General features: G+C 40.7%; 1 long non-coding RNA gene across 1 annotated transcript in view; it reads right to left on the bottom strand.

The window, feature by feature from the left end:
* The window catches only part of LOC121671996, a 37,318-nt gene extending 23,813 nt beyond the window's left edge, over positions 1-13,505 (bottom strand). Inside the window, exon 1 of the long non-coding RNA XR_006018712.1 lies at positions 13,038-13,505. This is a non-coding gene — a long non-coding RNA (uncharacterized LOC121671996). The remainder of the gene's footprint in view (positions 1-13,037) is intronic.
* Positions 13,506-22,275: the final 8,770 nt, after the last annotated feature.

Raw genomic sequence — 22,275 nt, 5'->3', positions numbered from 1 at the left:
AGGCCATTAAAAACCCACATCCCAGACTATGCCACATGGCAGCACAGAAGAAAACCCAAGCATTTCTTGCTAACACAAACCAATTAAATTATTTTTAGCTTCTACAAAAACAAAAAACACAGCAAAAAAGCAGCCACACTGGTCACTAAGACAATAAGCATTTCTAAGATTAGCCTTGAAATTCTCTAAATACGTGCACTCCTCCCCCACCTCCCAAAAGGAAAATCATAGTAACCATTAGGGTGTCTGCATTTATGACTAAAGATCGTAACCCAAAGGCTTAGATTCAAGGTTGAAGGTTTTACTTTCCATTCAGCTGTGCAAAAGGAATGGTTTTACCTTTTAGTCCCAATACAGTGATCTATGTGGCCATTTTCGGTGACTGCATGTCTAGCAGAGTGAGATAGAGGATCTCTGATATGTTTTATTTTCTTGAGAAACAAGTTAATCTGTGTGTCTGCATATAGATATGCATACATATATAAATATGAGCATATATGTTTTTGTGTGTGTTTGCAGATGTGTATCTAAGAGTGGCATATATGGACATCAGGGACAAAATGTAAGAACAGGGGACTAGGAAAACATTCTTTCATAACCTATGAGTATGCTTAAAAGCAGCCCTGAGATTTCGGGGAGAATTGCAAAGCACAGTGCAGGTTCATACAGTGAAAATATCCACTGAATGTGCCATGATAATATTCATTAAAGAAAGACAACTTGTGAAAGATCATGGTTGGCTATCATATGGTTCCTAGAAGCAGCAGACAAAAATCCAGCAGGACTTCAGATTACATGGGTAAGTGTTCTTTGACAATTTCCCCTACTGTTACAGTGGCTAAGTCCACCTTACACCTCCCAAGTTGCCCTAAAAGTGGTCTCTCTCTACAACACTGTGCTAGAAAATTCTCCCTTTGTCTAGATTCTGCTGGTCACTGGCTCTCTCCCCCTCCCATCCCTTTTCCCATTGGCCCCTGTTATGTCACTCAACCTTGCCTCTGCCCCCTAGCCCTCAGACTATTGCTTTTGGATGCTCTGCCCGCCTTTGGGAGCTCTCGGGACAAAACCGGCGCAGGCGTTCGGTTTTGGGTTCTTCACGCCTCTGTTCCCTTCGGGCTGTTGCCATTAAACGCCTCGGAATTGCAGGCAGAGAGCCCCTCTCGCCTCTCTGTCTCCGGTTCGTGCACAGCCTGTGGGTGTGAGCGGCTGCTCGCCACCACCTGCGAAGCTGAGATCGTGAGCCCGCGTGGGTGCTACGAGAGCGCTGCCTGAGCGTGTCCACGAGGGACCCTGTGGGATAAACGTGGCATCGATCCGCCGAAGCCCGCACTCTATGCCCTACCATTATAAAAGGTGAAATTCCTGTTCCATTAACATGCAGTGCCATGAGCTGCATTACTTCTACGACCTGAAATTTAGCTTGGTGATGGCCGTTGTAAATTTTGCAGAAGTAAATACATAATTATATTTTTTTTAACTCTTTGCATCCAGCACCAGCATGTAGTTCTCAGAACTTCCAGCTTAAGCGATCACCCTTTGCCTTGCAGAGGTCTGGCTGATGGCCTGGGTCAAAGGCAGCTCCCCTCTGAGGGCCCAGGGTGTCTGGCTGGATGGCTCACAGAGGAATCTTTGGAGAGCTGATGTACATGGACCAGTGGGCGGCCCTACATAGACCCAATTCATGTCTCTAGTTACTGTTTTTTGGGATGTTTCACTAGAAAATCATTGGGTTCCTAAAGGAGGGGTATTTACTACTCTGTGGGGAAAACCATAGGCAAGTCCACTGTGCACAACATGCCTGGAGTGAATGGCCACCCTGATTAGAGGCTGAAGACATAGATTAGGAAAACACTGGGCAAAGAGGGTTTTTTAAGAAAGGAAAAGACTCCATTTAGGAAACCTTCATTTTTTATGTGGCAAGGACTCTGTGTGGATCCCACATGCCACTGCACCCTCTTTAAGGAAATCACTGACTGACATGGACTGCTACAAGGTCCACCCCAACCATCGTGGCTAGAGGAAATAACTAGAGAAGAGCAGAGCAAGCAAGCCAGACAGATGCAAAGATGTGCAACACAGGAAATGGGCTTTCATGGTGAAAAGCACAACCAGTGGGGAACCTTGGTGCAGTAAAGCTCAGTAACAGTAGGTCTCTATGGCCTGTGACAGACTTCTTTCCCCACCACAGTACCCAAGAGGTAAAAAAAAATTTGCAGCCATATATCCTCCACAACCAGTCTTCCGTGTGGGATGACATATGGGGCAGGATGCATTTTTCTGGAGAACCATCGCTGGGTAGGTCAGTCATCACCAAGACCTTTATTGGAGGTAAATACGTGCAACAAGACATTATTCTTGGGACATTCATTGATGCTTCTCTGGTGGTTTTGGAAGAGCTTGTGTTTTGCTTCTCATGCCCCTTTCCGTGGTTTATGTTTCTTGCCATTGAGACAGTTCCGTGTCTTCATGGGCAAGGCTTGGGTCAGCAGCATCTGCTCCTCCAGCTCTACCTGAGCAGCAAGGAAAGGAAATCACTGCCCTCTCCTGTGCCAACTCCTCTCGTCTCCCGCTGCTAGCACAGCAGCACTGCCTGGCATGTGCAGTGATTTTCTGTGCAGGCTAGGTAAGCCTTGCCCACTCAGTTGATACATCTCAGCAACACAGAGGGATATGTTTTCTCTCCATTTTCTGCACCAAGAACTTGATATTGGCTGTTCCTGTGATGATCATAAAGAAACCAAACCTATGTCCATCGTTACATTGTGCTGTCTGGTCTTTCAACTTCTGGTGGTTACAGGCTATGAATCCTCTAAATTTGTCTGTTCTTTCAGTTTCTTGGTTGTTAGTTCCTTTCCTAACAGTGGTAGTATGCTTCAAATCTGAACCTCCTCCTTGTTATCCCTGATGCTTTGCAGTGACAGTATTTATTTTTTCAAATTACGGGGGTTTTGTTATTAGGAGAACACTTTGAATAAAAGTGCCTTCTGGAAGAAAACATGGCAAGTTCAGTGCATGAAATAAACACCATATACCATGCCACTGATTACAAGACTATCCAAGCAAGTTCCTGAACACCCTTTTAAAATACTTTGTTAGAAAAGCAGTTTTGTTAGACCACTGGCTTTGAAATCTAATTTCATGGAATCTGTCTGAGCAATCACTTCCTTAGCAAAGGCTGATCAAAGATGTCAAAACCCAATAGCCAGTCCATAGAATATACGTCATAAAGACACCTAATACAGATCTTTAAAAGAAAAATAATTATAATTAATCAGCTACATTAATGCTTTCTTTGTTTAGGATTTTAATTTCACTTGAGTGAGTTTCAAGTCTCCCTTCAGTTCATGCCAGAATATGGTCTAAAATCCTGGCCTGACAATTCATGTTGCTGACTCCAGGGAAAATGGAGCTGCTTATTCTAATTAAAACAATTTATTCAATAGTCTGGGTTTACAATTATTTCTGAAGACCAGCAATTTCATGGATTTTATCTGCCTTTTGCTTCAAATTTAGTGATGACTCTGCTGTCTGTCTTCCGACCTCATCCTTCAACACCCTGCTCTCTCAGTGAGTCATTTCAGAAAATTCCCCGGCAATTGTCTGGTGTACTGATTTATGTCTAACTATGGGAGCAGCTGCCTGGGCTGCTGCTGTCTATCAAGCATGGCACTTATTTTAATGGGTCAATTGCACAGGTATCATCTATGAACCCATTTAACACTTTTCTTATTTCTGCATCTAATCATATTAAAATTTCCATTGTAAAAAACTTAACATAATATCAGAATAATTCTTACTGGTTTTTTAATGTTAAAGAATCCATTTCTTTTAATCCCATAGTATTGTATTTCATTGCTGGTGTATATTTTTTGTAGAACAAAGGTATTAAAAATTCATTATATTCTATTTAACAAGAAAAATGGCTTCAACATTCTCAGTTACATTTAATTTTTAAATTTTATGAAACTTAAAAATATTAATGTATTTTATGCCTGAGACTTTGTAATAAGCTAAGGGAAAGCTTCTATTGCCCACTGTGTTGTATACACAGGCCATACCAACCATGTGAGTATATAGTCTCCCTTTGTGACCAAAAGGCCTCTCAGAAATATTTTTTTGCCACAACCAATATAAAGTTTCCAACCTCACTTTGACCACTGGAAAACAAATAGATTTATTTTATGCCTAATCGTTGTAACAAGACCCTATGTCCACATTGTGATATTTTGTTCTGGTTTCCTCCGTAGCAAATGATGGGATGAAGCATAGTTAATCTCGAAAGGGTTAAAGATCATAAATGAAGCGTCTGGTTAATTATGCTTCATGGAAGTTATAAGCATATTGTCCAGATACAAAACCCCAAAACCTTTATTCAAAACCCTGGAGGTAATATCCTGTTGCTCTCGGTGTAACATTTCCCATTTTATAGTCCCTGACTATAAATTTATATGAATTTGTGCGTTACCTTTTTCTAAGTGAAGGGATTTGAGGTTCTGTAACATACACTTTTAAAGACAAAGAATAAATTTGCATTTAAAATATTTTCATATACAAAACTGATTAAGTCCTTTTAGCTAGGACAAATCTCAAATGTGTTCCAACAAACTTTAGGTGTAACAGCAGTACTTGCCCCAAGGGTTTCTTGAGCAAAGAGGAAAACTCAGTTTCCTTACCCAAACCAAAGAGATGTAAGACATTCAAGAAAGCAAACAAACTGTGGAGACAATGGACAACTTCAGCATCCTTGGCCTGGAAGGGCATAGAAAGCGACATCTGGAGAACTGGCTTAAAAGTTTCAGCAGTTGGGCAGGATTTAGTGACAAAGCCGAAACTCCACATCAGAATTCAGATCTCTCATATGTGTTTTCTGCCAAAATTTATTTAGACATCTGAAGCACAGAAGATCCCATAAAAAAATTAGAAGGTGTGATCAACTTCTGTCAAATGGATGGGTACCAGGAGAACTTCCTAAAGTCAGACATGTCGTGAAAATACTGAGAAATCTGAAGACAAGTGTTTCTAAAGCCTAGACAGAAGTGGCTGATAGAAATAAGTCATTCAGATTCTTCAGCACTAGAGACGTAACAAGAAAAAGAAGACTTGGAAGGATTTAATTCCTCAGTATTCATCATAGGCATTCTTTGATCAAGTTGCTTAGGAATAAACATTCTCAAATTGGACCTTAAGGGTCAAAATAAACTCACAGAGCCTAGAACTAGTCATGGGCTTGCTTCAATAGATCACTGGCGGGCCTCTGAAGCCCATAATACAATATTGTCCTCAGTCAAGGACAACAGGCGCTACAGACCTTGACTGCTGAAATATAGATGCTGATATCCTCAATCTCCTTTTAGACTCCTAAACCTTGCTCTTCCCCTTAATCCTTTCATATAGAAGTTGCCAGACCTCAGACAGATCTGGAAGACCTCAGGACTTGGGGAGGCACAAAACTGTTTTGCAATTCTGTCCTCTTGCTTTGTGACTGAGGAACCTGCCCAAAGATAGAGAGCCATGGAGCATAGCTGTCTGCTCCACAAAGAGGATGGTCAGCCCCAAAGTGTCTTAATCATGTTTGTGAGTGTAAAACCACTCCAGACTGACTAGACCTTCATCAGACCCACTGATCTGTAAACACAATTTCTATCTGGAGTTCAATAAATATATCAGCCAAAGCTTTGCAAGTGAGAAATAGTAAATAGGCTGACAAGTGTCTCTTCAGTTAATGTTATCATTCAGCATGAATAAACATTGTTTTCAGTTACTTAAATGGGTCTTTGTAGTAATGTTGATGTGTAAAGGACAGTTGAATTTCAGGATGATAAATAAGGTTCAATTCAAACAGATTCTATCCAAGCTCAAATACATCAACAGACCCTGACAAATGTGCTTGCCCCATGCTCATGATACAAATTCAAAGCGAGCACTGCATTCAGTGTTAATCACTTGGAGTACATCTAATGTGGAGTATGCACTGCTCATGGGTTTGTGCTTTTTTGTCTGTGGATCTGTGAGCTGTGTGTGTCTTCCAGTATAGAAAAAACCACAAACACCTTGCTCTTTGAGTGTTATTGCAGTGATGGTATTAATCTTTGCTTCAGGGTCTTACAAGACATAGTTTTGTGACCATGGAGATTATATCATGGTGGAAGCCAAGCTGCAAAATTTTGAACAGCCTAGTTCAAAAGACACCCCCAAATGTCACTTTTTTTTTATGGTGGCCGTGCCAGTTGCCTCACTAATACTCCATTTACTTCCAGAATAGAGCACAACAATGCTGCAGGATGCAAGTGTCTGTGGATTGCTGTTGGGTGCTCTTCTGATCATTTGACTTTTTGTGTGCACCAAAACTGGTCAGTATTTCTCCTCCTACTAAGCAGACTCACAGTTTATATCACAAATTATATTTCCTTGTGGTTCTCCATGCATATTTCTCTTCTGAGGCCCAGCTGAATAAATCAGACAGTAAAGTGTTAGCAAAGATGTGGGCCAGGAGAACCTCAGAACTAAGCCTTTTGGTGCAGTGAGAGGGGTCAGCAATGCAGGGAACTAAAAGCTCTTTCAAATCATTATCAAAACCAATTCCTCTGTTGCAACAAGGACTTTGCTACCCTGCACCTCTCTAATAATTATTACTAACAACACTACTTTGGTGCCTACCAAACTCTCATGTGACTGCAATATCCACTGCTTTCTCAGCCTGTCACTGACCATGCAGACATGGTTACTATCCCCTTGTTACCCAGTACTCCACAACCAGCTGGTCACAAACTTATTCATCTGCAGATCCACGTTCTTTGTTTATCCTCCCTCTCATCCAGACTTAGAATGGAGCATAACTCCAGCTTTGGCAACAGACAAAATTGAGAACTGTCAGTGCTAGGGTTTTTTGGAGATAAAATTTGTTTTCCTGCCTTCTGTTGTAGACATTTCTCTTTTAGTGAACACAGCCACATCACGAAACATCTGTTTCAGCTCCTTCAGCACCCACAGGTATCTCCATGTCCCTAAGTTCTACCAAACGCCCTGATGCATGCGACAGAAGGACAAATAAACGATGGTTGGGAAATGCATTAGGAAATTCCACTAGCAAGTTCCAGGCTGGCACAAAAAGATAAAAGGCGTTATTTTGATTGCTACATTCTTCAGTAAAGGCAGTTTTATCACCCTCAGTTTCAGCAGTGAGCAGTTCAAACCAACAGGAATTTATTAACAACACTCTGAGCACTTCATTTCTTCAGAGAGATTTGTAACAGCAGTGTCTAGTTCTCATCTGTCCCATGGGGTTTCTCTTGCAGAGAGAGATGTCTGCTTTTCCTCACAGCCCACACATGAGCAAATAAAGCTCTTCATTCCCTTCCCTCCATGTCTGATATTTATTCACAGTGCAGCGGGGTGGAGTGAACTCAGCAGCCTGGGGGCCATTTGCTGGGCCTGGGTGCTCCTCCTGGGGGTATTACCCTCCACCCTACATTATGATGCTCTTAATATTTTGGTAAATGTGACTGGCTAAAGATGATGGATACTGATATTTATTTGGCAACTAGTGTATTGATAACCATTTGCTTCTCCGTGCTGCTAGTCCAACAACCTGCTGTTGGGCTTAATCTTACTTTCCAATTTTATTTTTTTTTTAAAGTTTTGTAGTGTGTGCTAAGGCTTGTGTAAGTATAACATAAATGGAGCTGGAACATATCTGCCCTTTGGACTCGGCACTTACTCTTCCCAGAAAGTCTATCTTATTATTTCTGTTCAAGAATACATGAAGTTGGCTGCATGCCTGGATCTGCATCTGGTGTCTAAAAAGAAAAAAACAATTTTTTTCAATAGTATATTTGCAGATGATGGAGGACAAGAAGAAGCTGAGGCTGAGCAAGTTTGTCATGGAACTGAGCAGCTACACACCATAGCTTGAAGATGATGGTCCCAGGCCTAAGAGCAGGGAGCCAGGGAATACAACTCTTTCCTTGTGTACACATCCTTGTAAAAACAAACTCTGGTAGACTAGAATGTGTTGGGTTTTTTTAAAGATCCCACCACCTTCTGATTATATTTTTTTCTTACTTTGCTTGTAGAATTCCTCCAGACAGGTGGAGCAAAGTTCATTCTCCATAAACTAAGGAAGGTTTGGCCAACCTGCCACTTCTACTGTGGATATTTCTTAAGGGTATGGAGGTAGTCCCTTGACACCACACGTCTATCACACTTCTGCCCTGAAAAGAAGCTGAAGAAAAGGTCTGGTGTCCCCGATCTCTTGGGTAATCAAGACAGCATGAGGGAAACATGTACTTAACTAATCCACAGCCATACTTAACTAATCTCACTTACTGTAGTGAGAGTGTTTTGCATAGTGTCAGCGTCTTGGCTAGCTAATAACTAACCTGTAATAACTATCCTGTTCTTACCACAGGATGTGCAGCCTCCTAATTTTTGCGGGATAGATGATCAGTTTTCTCAGGATGGGTATTTCCATGGATGGGATCCTGTTTTGCTCAAGTATGTCTCTGTGAAGAAAAACTCAGTCCTTTCCCAGGCTTGAGATCTGCACTGAAGAGGAAGACAATGTTCAGCCTTCTGTAACTACTGACCAAGTGAATGTTTCTTTCCTCTGGCTGTTATTTAGCCACGATTATCCATCTGATTCTTCAGTCACTCTCAGTCCTAGCATTACTTTGGATGCCTAATTAGGGAAATCAATGTCCCCATGACTTTCAACATAGCTTTATAGTAGAAATGTCTGTTCCAAATATTAACTATGTATTGTGGCCATGATATATTGTGGGTGTAGTTCTCTAAATTCACTCTAAAATAACCCAGAGAAAGAACAGATGGAAAAGATTTTTAAAGTCTTCATACCAAATCCCAAGAAATTTCCAGAAACTGTGTCAGTCAGTATAACAAGCAACTGCGCTCACAGTTCTTCCTTTTTGAAAGATTTGATATTGTATGCATAGGACTTCTTAATCCTGTATTGCATTTCTACAGCTTTTGAAGTCTCATTTAAACTTTGGAAAGTGAAGTTATTGGAAACTTGGCTATTCCCTTTTATTTGATGGCCAACCAAAATACTGGATATGTCTTGTCAGATGTAAATGATAGGATAGTATGTTGTGATGTGTGTATTTAAGCAACCAAATCCTTGTTTGTAGAGGTTTTATGTTGACATGGCAATCATGCACCACTTCATCAGTAATTTCACTCCCAAACCAGGGTAATTATAATAAAACACAATAGAGTAGAACCAAGCCACAACTGAAACTTTAGCTTTCTATCCTGTCCCATCACTTGTGAATGAGATGTGAAAAGTTCAGGCTTACCGTAACTCTTTCCTAGTGACCAATACACAGGATTTCAAACAATAAAAACAAAAATTTTCAAGTTCTTACTGCTTTGGGGTTTTTTTCTCAAGCAGAAGGGCCTATAAAAACACTGCCATAATTCTATAGAACCTCATTTTATGGCTTGCCCATCTCTTTTAAAGCTTCCTTTCCTGATTGTCTTTCTGTATGGTGCCTGTCTGATGAAACATGCTTAGCTGAACTCCTCTTTACTAAGGTACCTACTAAATAGAAAAGTTTCTGATACATTTCCATTTACCCATACAATAATTTTTTTCTCTACAGCTTTGTTGCTTTATTATTTGTACTTCTGGCAGCCTTGCCATCCTTAAACAGTACCTCAGCTGCATCTGTTAGCCTTGTGAATTTAGGGCACAGATAAAAAATTTACTTCACTGCTGTCGTGCTTTCATTCTTATATCAGAATAACCAACACACCTGAGGCAGTCTGGTTCCCCTTCAAAAAGCAACAGCATTGCCATGTCCATGCCAAGTAAGTTGTTCTCACTGATTTTCAGAATTAGATAACATAAATAAAAATACAAGGGAATTTCTTAATACTTCACCACCAGTTAAAGAAATAAAAATGTTTCTCTCATTATCCCTAAAGGTATCATAAGTTATATCTTCAAAATAAGAAGAGGAAAGGTTTGGGTTACACATGTGGCTTAGGCTGAAGGAACATTAAGTAAGCTTACTTTGGCCCTGATACATTCATATTGCAATGTTTGTTACTCTTTGATTCATCCGAAATCTCTTTCTAAGGACAAACAGTAGCTTTAACCAGAGCAGAACTATACCCATTCCCTGTACCATGCCAAAAAAAAAAAAAAAAAAAAATCATGTAGGCTTAGATCCCAAGGGCTGGGAAAAAAATAAATCAGCTCTAGTTCTTCTACATAGAGAGTCAAGGAGTCAAGCAGATAATACTTTTAAAACAAACTTTGTCTGAGAATTTCTCCTTTGGAAGCTGAGATCTCTTTGAAGGCTGTAACCTGGTGCTCAGAACATGGTCTACTGCTGCTGGCTGCAGATTTGAGCTCTTTACCACCACCTGATGGGAACACATCTATGGAAATTTGTGAAAGCATTTAGCAGAAGAAGTGCATGCACATTTCTGCAGTTGTCCATTCATGGACCTTTACATATTCTTGCTATAAAAATCAGTAAGACACTTAAAGATACTTAAAAATTAATTACAGCTGAATGCAACTTCTGCATGAAAGGGAATAAAAGACAGGATCTAAGTATCACATTTACTATGCGTATATGGAGCTGTAGTCTATTCATTTGTCTAAACCCCTTTTTGAATTAATCACCTTGAACTGCCTTTCTTCCTCTGCCTCTCAGTCTCTGTCCCAGAGCTGCATAAATTGCAGCTTTTCAGTCTTCATATGTAACTTTTCAGTCTTCATATGTAACTTTCAAATTTATTATTTTATTTGGTACAAGAGTAAGCTAAGTATTCTTTTCTTCAACAAATTCTTCACTTGTTGAATTATTGTTCAAGAAAAATCCACCCTTGAGAGTCTCTGTTCCAGCCCTCCTGAAATCTAGCTACCACCTTCAAACACAAGTTAACTTTGCCTGCATCTTAAGGAGCTCAGCATAGGGGTTTTCAAATGCTGTATCTTTGAAGAAGGTCCTAGGAATGTTTTCTGCCAACACAGTGATTAAAAAAACAGAGGTGAGGATGTTTTCCAAAGCTTCCCAAGACCTGAAATGAGCCGAGGATGGATGGACCCTCTGCACCTCTTCACCAGCCAATGCATCTGCAGAACACTGTAGGCTTGGTAGTAATGCACCCAGGTGCCCAACACTCTTACAGTCAACATCTGCTGCCACACGTGGTCAGACCCCAGCTTTTGGCAGAGCTGCTGCACGGTGTGGGAAAGGTGTAAGTTGTCAAAGCCACTGTGCAGCGGCAGGTGCCAGCTTTGAGCTGAATAACCACCCATTAATCGCCTGCACGTTTCTTCCCCTCAAGGGCTATCTCTGAAAGAGAACAAGACAGTCATTCCCAGCGAGGAAGTAACTGTGAACACACTTGGGAAATGCACAATTGCAGCATGATCCTAATGTAAACAAGAGGAAAGAAGTCACTGAACTCAGGATGACGAGATCTTTTCCATCAGCTCTTGTTTTGTGAGTGCCGCGCCCATCACATCCTCACTGGCCTATAGGTGTGTGGCAGGATGTAACACTGCCCAAGGCAGGAGGGTTTCAAGAGATGTTTGGTGAGGTGTTCCTGAGCAAAAGAGGCTGCTGTGAATGAAGCCACAACCCTGGCAACAACTCCAATCAAGTTCAAAATCAAAACCTGTCCCCCCAAAAGAGATGTAGTTTTGTGGGCTCAACACCATGAGATGATTCAATGGTTTCTCCTGTGTGCTGGAAAGGGAATTAGCTGTGTTTCCTAAATGAACTACCAGTCAAAACATACCTCAAAAATCATATCCAGATCCCACAGTCAATGACAAAGATTGCAGCCCACAGCTGCCTACACTGCTCTATGACCTTTACCTAACAGATGGAATTTCCCACTGTAACAAGGACAGTTCTATGTTTCCATGACAGGCTGAAAAAACCAAGCATTTCCTTCCCCATTTCTGTAGTATGGAGCAGAGTTCAATACAGCATAGAAGAGCAGCCTCTCTTCCTTTTCAAGTAGCTCTACCAAGCACATGACTTTGCAACTGAAATAATTAGCGTTATCATAAAGAATCTCAAGCTGTCAGTGCTTTATCTTTACAGTCTCCTTAATGTCAAAGTAGTTTCTTCTAGGAATTTAATTCCTCAGGTTTAAGAATTCTTAGTCAAAAATGCAAATTAATGTCAGCATCTTCTTAAGGTATAGAAAAGCTTACTTTTCTAAAGCTAAGGTTAGATTTTTGAAGTTGACAGTCTTGTTACCTTTTTAACTTGCATTCTCTTATCTATATATTGCCTATATGAATAGCATTCTCTCAATTGCATCATTTGTATAAGATTATACAAAATACATCTCTGTAAGAATCTGTATGATTTTAAAATTGCAGAACCGTTTACTGCAAATAAATTACAGTGGAATGTAACCACAAAATAAAAGGGAATAAAATGTGGTCTCTACACTTACATATGAATCATCTTTCTCTAATACCTAAGTGAAGATTATGCTCTCAATGACTGTTTAGTTAATTTCTTTATCCAAATTAATCGACATGGGTACAAATTACTGTGAAATGCAATATGTTTTCACTAACTTAAGAATCCTTTAATGTCTGTAATGCATGTGAATTTGACCTATTCCAAACAGCCCTGTTTTCTGAAAATTGCAGTCCACTGTGACACAAATGATGAAAACACCTCCTCTAATAAAAAGATGGCTGCGTAACACTAGGGGTTTCCCTTGCAGTGTGATATTTCCTGGAAACACTCCTGGACAAAAACCTGGAAATAATATTTCCTGTTCTTTTTTAAAGCATCTACAAGAGGTAACTCGAATACAGTTGTTGTGGGTCAGACAGTATTTTTTAAATTTTCATAGATTTCTTTTTTCTTTCTCTTTATAGCTCAATGTTTTGGGGTTGCTAGACTGAACTCTAAGAACAAGAATAGCGCAGTGTTTCATCTGGGACGACAACCAAACAAACGCTGACAAGATATTTCACACATCTGAAGGCCTTTTGTCAGCGCGAGCTGTTCTTACGTAAGTCATCTCACCTCCAGCATCCAGCTTCTGCATAAATGAATCTCTGACTTCCATCCTTTCCAGGATATCTTTTTGCTTGATGGGAGAGGCCGCTTTTTCTTGTAAGTCAGTGTTTATCTCTGTGCTGGGCCACAGGTTGATGCCTGTCACGGTCGCTTCGTACCACGAACACAGCGGTGTCTCCGCGTACGGAGAGGATGTTCCGGAGCAGCGCCGACACCGCCGAAATCCATCTCTGCCTCCTGGGATGCGCTGGCGGGAGCAGAAGGTGCAGCACGCCGGGCTGCCCAGGAGAGGGGGCTGGCTGCCCGACCCGCCAGCTCTTCCCGAGCCTTTCCCGGGAGAGGCGGAGCCCCTGGAAGCCTGAGCTGCGCCTCACCGACAGCGGCTCCCGGGCTCCTTAACAGCGCGTTACATGCTGTGGAATATCCCTTTGGCCGGTTCGGGTCAGCTGCCCTGGCTGTGCTTCCTCCCAGCTCCTCGTGCACCTGCTCCCTGGCAGAGCATGGGAAACTGAAAAGTCCTTGGCTCAGAGTAAGCAGTGCTCAGCAACACCTAAACCATCAGTGTGCTATCAACATTACTCTCATACTGAATCCAAACCACAGCACTGTAACAGTTACTAAGACGGAAATTAACTCTATCACAGCCAAAAACAGGGTATGTGCTTTATATCCCGCTCAAGCCAGAAGGGCCTTTACAAGGGACTAATCTGAAGAAAAAGGTGCTGTGCCAGGTCCTGAATGGTAGCTTCAGAAAGAGCATCTCATTTTGGAGTGACTCACGTAACAATACCCAGCTGAAAATGAATCCGATATATCAATGAAGTCCATGTGTATTATTTTAGAAAACAAACCTAAACTGCATGGGAATTGCACAAGAAAAAGCCGTTGTAGGAACAATAAAGGAGGTGGAAAAGAGTACATGTCATTTTCCAGATAGGAGTGAGTTAAAAAAACAGAATACACAATCTTCCAAAAATTTGATTACAGAAAATCAAAAGATGGATTCTGCGGTTTATTCTGTTGGTTTTGTGCATATTGTTTTGGCAGAAAGGACTGTATATATTTTAAAACATAATACCAAGCTATGTGACCACGTGCTAAAGCATGGAGGAAAACTAAAAATAAAGGATGAGGTTTAGTCATTTCAAATTTTCAGTTTCCTTGCCACTTGCATAATTCTCTTTGTCTCATTTTTCATTTGCATGATGTAGTACTTTTTCATCCACTCACTCAGAATTCCCCACACGTGTTTTTTTCAGAAAAGCATTTGTCATTCAAACAGTAACAATATATTTTATGTTAGTGGTGTTCCTATTAGGTCATCTTTAAAGAAAAACAGACAGGAGGAAGAGGGGAGAGGAAACAAGGGCTAGAGGAACCTACTCACTCCAAAGCAATTTAAGATGAAAATACCAGACAGCAGCTTCTTCAGCATCACTTTAAATGGTTTTGAATGCCTTTTGCCAACACACCCTTCAAAGTAATAATTTTGGTGAAGCAACATGTCAGCATTTTCAACCTTTTTATACCTGACACTGCTTTACACATTATTTCCTTAAAGTTCAGTATTTTTATGTTCAGAAAATGGTCTTGGGCATAACTGGAGGCTGAGAACTTTGCACATACGCAAATTATCCATTAAACAGTTGGGGGTTTGTTATACTGCATCGTTAACCTAAATCTAAAATTTGACAAACATTGACTCTCTACTGAGATGATGATAGTCATACTGATAATATCATAACTGCAAATCTGTTTATTGAAGGTTACAACTGTACTTGGTTAGTCTGCTGTCTCAGGCTTTGCAGGATGAACATTATAAATATTCCCTGGGTAAAGTCCAGTTTGGTGAAAAAGTTGCCTTGCTTACATAGCAGTTCTGTACAATAATCTAGACATATTTCTTCTTCTAGCAGAATAAAATGTAACAAAGGGTCACTCTTAAAATCTCTGGTCAAGGGTGGTGGGGTTTTTTTTCTTTTCCTAATTTTTTACTTCTCATTTTTCACTTAAACATTTTAGTTTCAATAGATCTAGTCACATGAATGGCAAAAATAATGTCTCTCTTTTAAAGCTTCATGAAACTACCAGATCTGTATTTGGTCCTACAAGCATATAAATATATTCCTAAGGTTAACATTAGTAGATATGTTTTCATGTATAAAGAAACTTGTTTAGGTGGAAACCATGGACAGTTAAACACAGATATACATAAAAACAGATAAAAGAAAATTAAGCATATATAGTAGTTTATGCACAAAAATATAGCTAAAAATGGGGCAATTATTGATGTATATAGGGATTGCAAATAGAAGTTTTTCAGGAAAGACAAACAGATACTTTTAGCTACAGGTATTGTGTTTATCATCAGTTTCTAGCAAAAATTAACTGTAAAAAACTTCATTAAATGTTTGAAATAGCTTATTTTCCCCTCTCATTAAACTCACAAACTCTAACTGTGGGTGAAAGCACTTTTCCTGGGACAGAGAGACTTGTGATGAAACAAAAAAGAAGCACAATCGGAAAAAGTAATTTTTTCATGTGTCAAACAGGTCATCTGTAAATGGAACAGAGAGGAATTGATGGGGGGAAAATTATTCAAACGTAATACTATTCATTAGAAATATAAGGCAGTAGAAATGGAAGAGACAGGGTTTGCAGAGAGATAAATGTGAGTGTGAATGGCCAAAAAATAAGAAATTGGCTCATAAACAGCCCAGAAGCATTCTGTGTCCTCAAAGCAATTTCCAAAAGCCAACAGAAATTCAAAATGGTCTTTTGTTTAAAAGTAAAGTACAGCATTTCTTTCTTCTTCCCAAGTGAATAAGCTCTTATCTTTAAGATAGAATTTGTCTTGTGTTGATGACAGGCAAGAGCTCAGAGAAGAACATTTCTGTCACTGACCTGACTAGTGAACTGCTGTGGGTTACAGTCTAATAAAGTTCCCATTAACATCAGAGACAGGGGGATTTTTGGACTGTTTCTTTTCCAGGGAAGGAGAGGTTCTCCTTAGAGCATAGGATCATAAAATAATGATTCATGTGCATGTTAGAAATTTGGAGACTTTTATCATTTGATAAAACACGTGTAGGAGGGAGTTAGCTAATTTCATGGAACAAAAATAATGCCTTCAAAAGCAGCATGTCAGCCTGTTAATATGGTTACTATGGTTGTTACGAAATATGCTGAACAGTGCTGTTCAGCCGCTGCAGTGATTATTAAGCAGCAATTACAGCTTGCACTAACGCCATCACATTATCCTGGGGAAAAAAAAAAGCCAACTCTAAAAATAATGTGCTTTATTTCAATACCTGACAAATGCTTGGAGCTTGGCTTCTGGTTTCATGTCATCATTTTCTTGCTGCAGGGTGAGCTTAAAGTTCATACAGTGGGGGTTCATTCACTTAAACTGAACCGTGTCACAGAAGAAAGAATTAACAACAGCTTTAACACTGGAGTGGGGTAGCTAAGTTATGTGACAACCCTAACTGTATACTTGCCTTGCAATTTCTTAGTCAAGTGATTTTTTTTCTTCCTGTCCTATTATTGAAATACTTAATCTCATCCTATCCATATTATCTATTTGGGAGGCAAACTGACCACCTGCATTGCAAGCTGCTTCACTCTTCTTGAAGGAGGAATAGACATTAAGAGCTCACAAACTAGAGAAGCTGAGGTATTGGCTCAGCTAGCCAGGGATGTCTTTGGCTGTGGATTTGCACCTTGAGATTCGAGAACCCCTCATGCGCAGGAATATGAACCTCCATCACATCCTGACATGTATTTAAGCAGTTCCTTTGATTTCAAAGGAGATCTGGGGGTGTAATGTCTTTGAACATCTTAGTGTCTATCTTCAGGCACTATGTGTAACTACTGGAATGTGTGTGTATATTCCGTTGCAGGAACCAACATATGCATTTCGACTGTTTGCCACAGCATGAAAAGACGGGAGGAAACACTTGAGACACTTGTATCAGAAAGTGGCTCACCTTACCTCCAGCTACTTGATGTAATGAGTCACACTGGAGATAACTGTTGCAGTGCCCACACTCCACCTTAGAGCAGTAGCTGCTGTGAGAACAATTAGCTGATGTCCCAAAGCCAGGGTGAACACCAAAGACCTGTGACCTGCCTTAAGTGAGACACTCTGTCTTTAGACATCCTCACTGCTCGGGTGAGGGATCACACTGAAACAATCACCCACCTTTCAGCCCTAGCAGAGTTTAGGAAGCTCTGTATCACAACCCATCCCCAGAAAACCAAGATACAAGAAATTATTCTTGTTCCTTCCCAAAATCCCTTCCACAAGTATTGAAGACTGACACATTCTCTTTCCAAAGAACAGCATTAATAAGCTCTCAGGCACATTTGCCTCCATTTGGCATCCCTCTTGCCCTCCTCCTGCCACAGTAGGAGGCTGAGGAATCTTTAGAAAGTAATTTACATCATGTGGCTTTATAAGATTTTACTTATTATCTGTCAAGTACCAATAGCACTTTTGAATAGGAAATTACATTTCCTTCAGCCTCAAAGAAGTACTCAGCCTCAAAATGAATCCTGATTGTCTTTCTCCAGAAAGAAGGAATATAAACCTGAGAATAAGCATATCGAGAACAAGACTGAAATATTAACCTGTACTGGTTGCTAGCTACTTATTCTGCCAAGGAACCTATTATTGACACACACTTTTTACAGAGGCAGCAGAGTCAAAGACTGAAAAATACTAACCTAAATACAAGCAGAGGAAAACCAAATGAGGAAGGCTTTAGGATGTAAATGATGAGTACTGTTACTGTGCTTCTCTTTCCATTTTTCTTGCTCCAGAAGATTACAGCCACTCTTTCCTTAATGCTCCATAATAGGCACACGTGAACACAGTCCAAGGTAACAATCTAGCTGGAATGTTGTCTGAAACCTAGGCACAACCTGCTCCACTCCTTTAGAAGGTGGAGCAGGCAGTCCATTACCTGCACATGGAATTCAGTTGCTCGCATTCAAACTTCAGCATCAGGACAGAGAGACATGCCTCTGCTAGAAAAGTAGTTGTGTTGGTTTTGGCTGGGATAGAGTTAATTTTTTTCTTAGTAACTGTGGTTTGGATTCAGTATGAGAATAATGTTGACAACAGACTCACGTTTTAGTTGTTGCTGAGCAGTGCTTACCCTGAGTCAAGGACTTTTCAGTATCTCAGGTGCACAAGAAGCTAAGAGGTGAGCATGGCCAGGACAGTTGACCTGAGCTGACCAAAGGGATATTCCATACTATAGAACATCATGGTTAATATTTAAACTCAAGGGAGTTGGCTGAGAGCTGCCACTTGCTGCTCAATGATGGGCCGGGCATCAGTCAACAGGTGGTGAGCAATTGAATTGGGCATCAGTTTTTTCTCTAGTTTTTTATTTCTCCTTTTCCTCTTCCTTTTCCTTTTCTTTATATTTTACTTTGTTCCTATTCTTAAACTGTTCTCGTCTCAGCCCATGGGTTTTATATTTCTCCAGTTCTCCTCCCCATCCCACTGGTTGGAGGGGCTAGTGAAGAAGCAGCTGTGTGGTACATAGTAGCCAGCTGGAGTTAAACCACGACAGCAGTATTGAAGAAACTGCAGAGTCCTTCCTTACGTGACCTAACCTTGTCTGTCCTTCCCTGTGTTCAGATCCACTGACTGTTAGGAAAATACCTCTGTACAGTTTGGAAAAACAGTCCATTAGTCCATGCTCAGCTCATTTTTTTTTCAAGTCCTCACTGCTAAATGTCCTCTCTTTGGACAGCATTACAAACACAAGATTACCTGTGCAATTTTCTTCACAAGGACTTCAAAGCCAACTTTTACATTATTTAATCTGTCTGAAGACATGTCCTGAGTGGTTATGGAATGTAAATCCCCAAATCTCTCAATTCCCTTTCCAAAAGCAGAAGAAGATTACCAGCTCCCAAAATTAAGTTGTTGTTTAGGTCACTAATATGATCTGAAATTAGGGCATCCAGCACTGTATGATACACAATGGTATATTTTGACTCTCAAAGTTCTCAGTAGATTAGAAAACACAGCCTTAGCATATTATGCTAAGCACTTTATTGACTGGGTTTAGTACAGCCTAACAAAGCCTTCTCAGCAAGCCCTACTTGAATTTCCTTGATTAATGCAAGATGTGATGTCCTTGCAGGAGGAACCGAAACAGTTCTTTACTCATCAGGATCCCCTCCATACACCCTGCAGAACAGGAAAAGCAGAACAAACACTTTTTTTTCTCCCCAGTGAGATTTGACAAAGCTAGCAGAGGAGAGGAGATAGGCCACCCAGAAGGAGGCAGAGACTCAAACATTAATCTGACAGGTCTTTAAATACCAGTTCTTTAACTGAAGACAGATATTTCTCATCTCTGCTAGATTTGACCTAGGATCCCCCCTCCCTTCCATAGTTGCCTCATGCCTTTCTCTTAAAGCTGATGGTTCCTTTCCCTAGCATTCCACCTCTCTATATCTTAAATTCTCCCAGTTCTCACCAGTATTTTAGAAGGGCTGTCAAGAGGACAAGAAGATTGAGAAGAGAGTCAAGTTGCACTAGCAGATACAAATTACTTTTAAAAGGTATTTTCTCTATTGATTTCAGTGGTACTTTACTTCTGATGCTGCAAATTTTATATTATTCAAAAGTAGGAAAGTACTTGCTTGACATAAGTAGCTAGAATTGTTATGCTGCAAGCTGAACTTTAGCTGAACTCTATGGCTATGTTCTATAAGTACAGATGTATTATAGTGAAACCTGGAGGTAACAATCTGAACATTAATAATAGTTAGAACAGACAAAGCTGGCAGCTTAATTATTATTTGAAAATTAATAGCCAGAGTGGACAGCCCCTAGATTGTGGCATATGAACTGTAACAACACTATTACAGCATGGACTACAGAACTGGCCAAAACCCCACCAAAACCAACCTAAGAGGATGTAAAAATGACCACACAGCCATCACTCGATAATGAAACAGAAAACCAATGAAGGGTGACAATACCACAGACCCTAACATGTCTGCTGGTCCAGATTGTCACATGAGGGATGGGGAGCTTAGATTGTAAGGGTGTATTTACCCAGGGATTTCTTTTTCCATGGTCCCTCTTTTCAGGCACTTGGCTCAAGCTATCAGGTATCATAATTGATCTGTGCCAATAAACCTATCTAATAGACACAAGTGCCCAGTGTCAAAAATTTCTGTAACACCTGGATTTTAAGGAAATTAGGTTTGGGGGTTTTTTGCTCTTCTTCTAATCCTGTGTCTATTGTAGCATAACTACAAAACAGAAGATCTACAATCTAATTGCCTTTTCTTGCAGTCAGATCTCCCTTTTCCCACTAACCAGCAAGCTGGCTGGTTCTGTGAAAATATATGGCTATCAGATCTGAGCCTCAGCTGGTTATAACTATCAAATATATCATACTTTTAAAATTGGATTATAAAAAAATCATTCCCTGAGATTATGAAGGAATATTGAGGGTTCTGCTTTCCTCATGATGTTAATGGTTACACACAACCTACACAGGTTTTAGTTATCTGAAAGCTAGTCTCTATTTATTGGCTATATTTTCAAGACATAACATTCATATTTTCATATAATTTTGTAACTACTGATGAGGCCTGAATAACTGCGGCCATTCACATCTTATCACAAATTATGCTCCTAATCTGTTCAGCTAAATTTCAACCACATTTTATTCCAAGCTATATTTACTTCAAAGTGTGCTGTGACAACGGATTGCTGCCTTTGGTTTGCAATGTGTTAAACATCAAACTTATTAGGTGACAGGTAATTAAAATACAGATTGCCAGCTGAGATCCAAAAGTCTTTCTCTTTGCATTTTGCATGAAAAATAACAGTAATTCCTAAAAATAGTTACCTGGCTGAAAGCCTGAGGTGATTTTTAGTACAATAACTACAAAAAGCGCAACAAAACAAACCAAACATGGATAATCGAAGTAAACAAACATGAGTAAAAAGCATAAAAGTGCATAAAGTGATTTTATTTACAAACTCAGACTAAGGAAAAATTATTAGCACAAAAAAAAAAAGAAAAAGGATCTTGTATCTTGCAAGATTTTCCTCACACCTACAGAAATTGCTCTCCCTTCCCATTAATGAGAGGTAATAGTGAAGAGGACATTTTATTGTGAGTTCTGGGTTTGTGGAACAAAGATTAAGCAATTCACCTCAGCTATTATTTATCTTAATTTTTTTAAATAATAAATTCTTAGACTACTTTTTTCCAGCAGTGTTCTAACTCCAGGTTGAACACCCCAGCATCACATTCCTGCTGCTGTTGTGGATTGATCTCCCTGAAGATGCTGGGGTCTAGTGGAGTGAGCAAGGCAGGGTGGAGCAAGTGACCTTTATCTCAATATTTCCTGGACCTGTCTTTTAACCCTTCTTCCTCTGTTTCCCAGCTACACTGCTTCTTGTTAAAAGATGTGTATTGTGGATCTAGCCTGCAGCACTGAACGGCAGACGAACCTTATGACATATGTAAGCATTTGACAAGCTCTGGGCTTCAATAAGGTTGGAGACCATGCTTCCCAAAGGAATGGATGGTTTCCTACAGTGGCTGGTCGACTGATTTTGTGTCCTATTTTCACGATGACAGGAATCATGCCTGGATCTCTTCTCTGTGGTGACCAGAGGCAAAACCCAAGGGAATGACCTGAAGTTGTGTTAGAGGAAGTTTAGGTTGGATATTAGAAAAGGTTCCTCACCCAGAGGGGAGTCGGGCACTGGAACAGCTCCCCGGGGAAGTGGTCACAGCACTGAGCCTGACCGAGATCAAGAAGCGTTTGGACAATTCTCTCGGGCACATGGTGTGACCATCGGGGCCAGGAGTTGGACGCGATGATCCTTGTGGGTCCCTATCAACTCAGAATACTCTGTGATTCTCTGGTGCTAATCTCGGCAAAGACAAGGACTGTGCTATGATTCCACACAAGTGGAATCCGGGCGAACGACAGCTAACCAGTCCCTCTGCTCGTTCCGATGGCTCAAGTTGGCAGTGTTGACACTCAAAGATAAGAGCCTTATCTATGGGCCGCCCGCGCTGCCTCCGCCAGGGCTCTGCCCCCAGCGCCGCGTGTCCCTCGCGCCAGGGGCGGGCGCGGTGGCGGTGCGGGCCGGTCCCGCCGCATCCCGCGCCCCGTGAGGGGAGAGGGAGGCCGGGCCGGGCCCGCCCCCTGCCGCCGGCCCCGCCCCGCCCGTCCCCGCGGC

This window comes from Corvus kubaryi, unplaced genomic scaffold (genome assembly GCF_017639235.1).
Source record: "Corvus kubaryi isolate FWS band 111438036 unplaced genomic scaffold, C.kubaryi_AGA036_p1.0 37398, whole genome shotgun sequence".
Lineage (NCBI taxonomy): Eukaryota > Metazoa > Chordata > Aves > Passeriformes > Corvidae > Corvus > Corvus kubaryi.
This window is presented reverse-complemented; position numbering and strand designations above follow the sequence as displayed.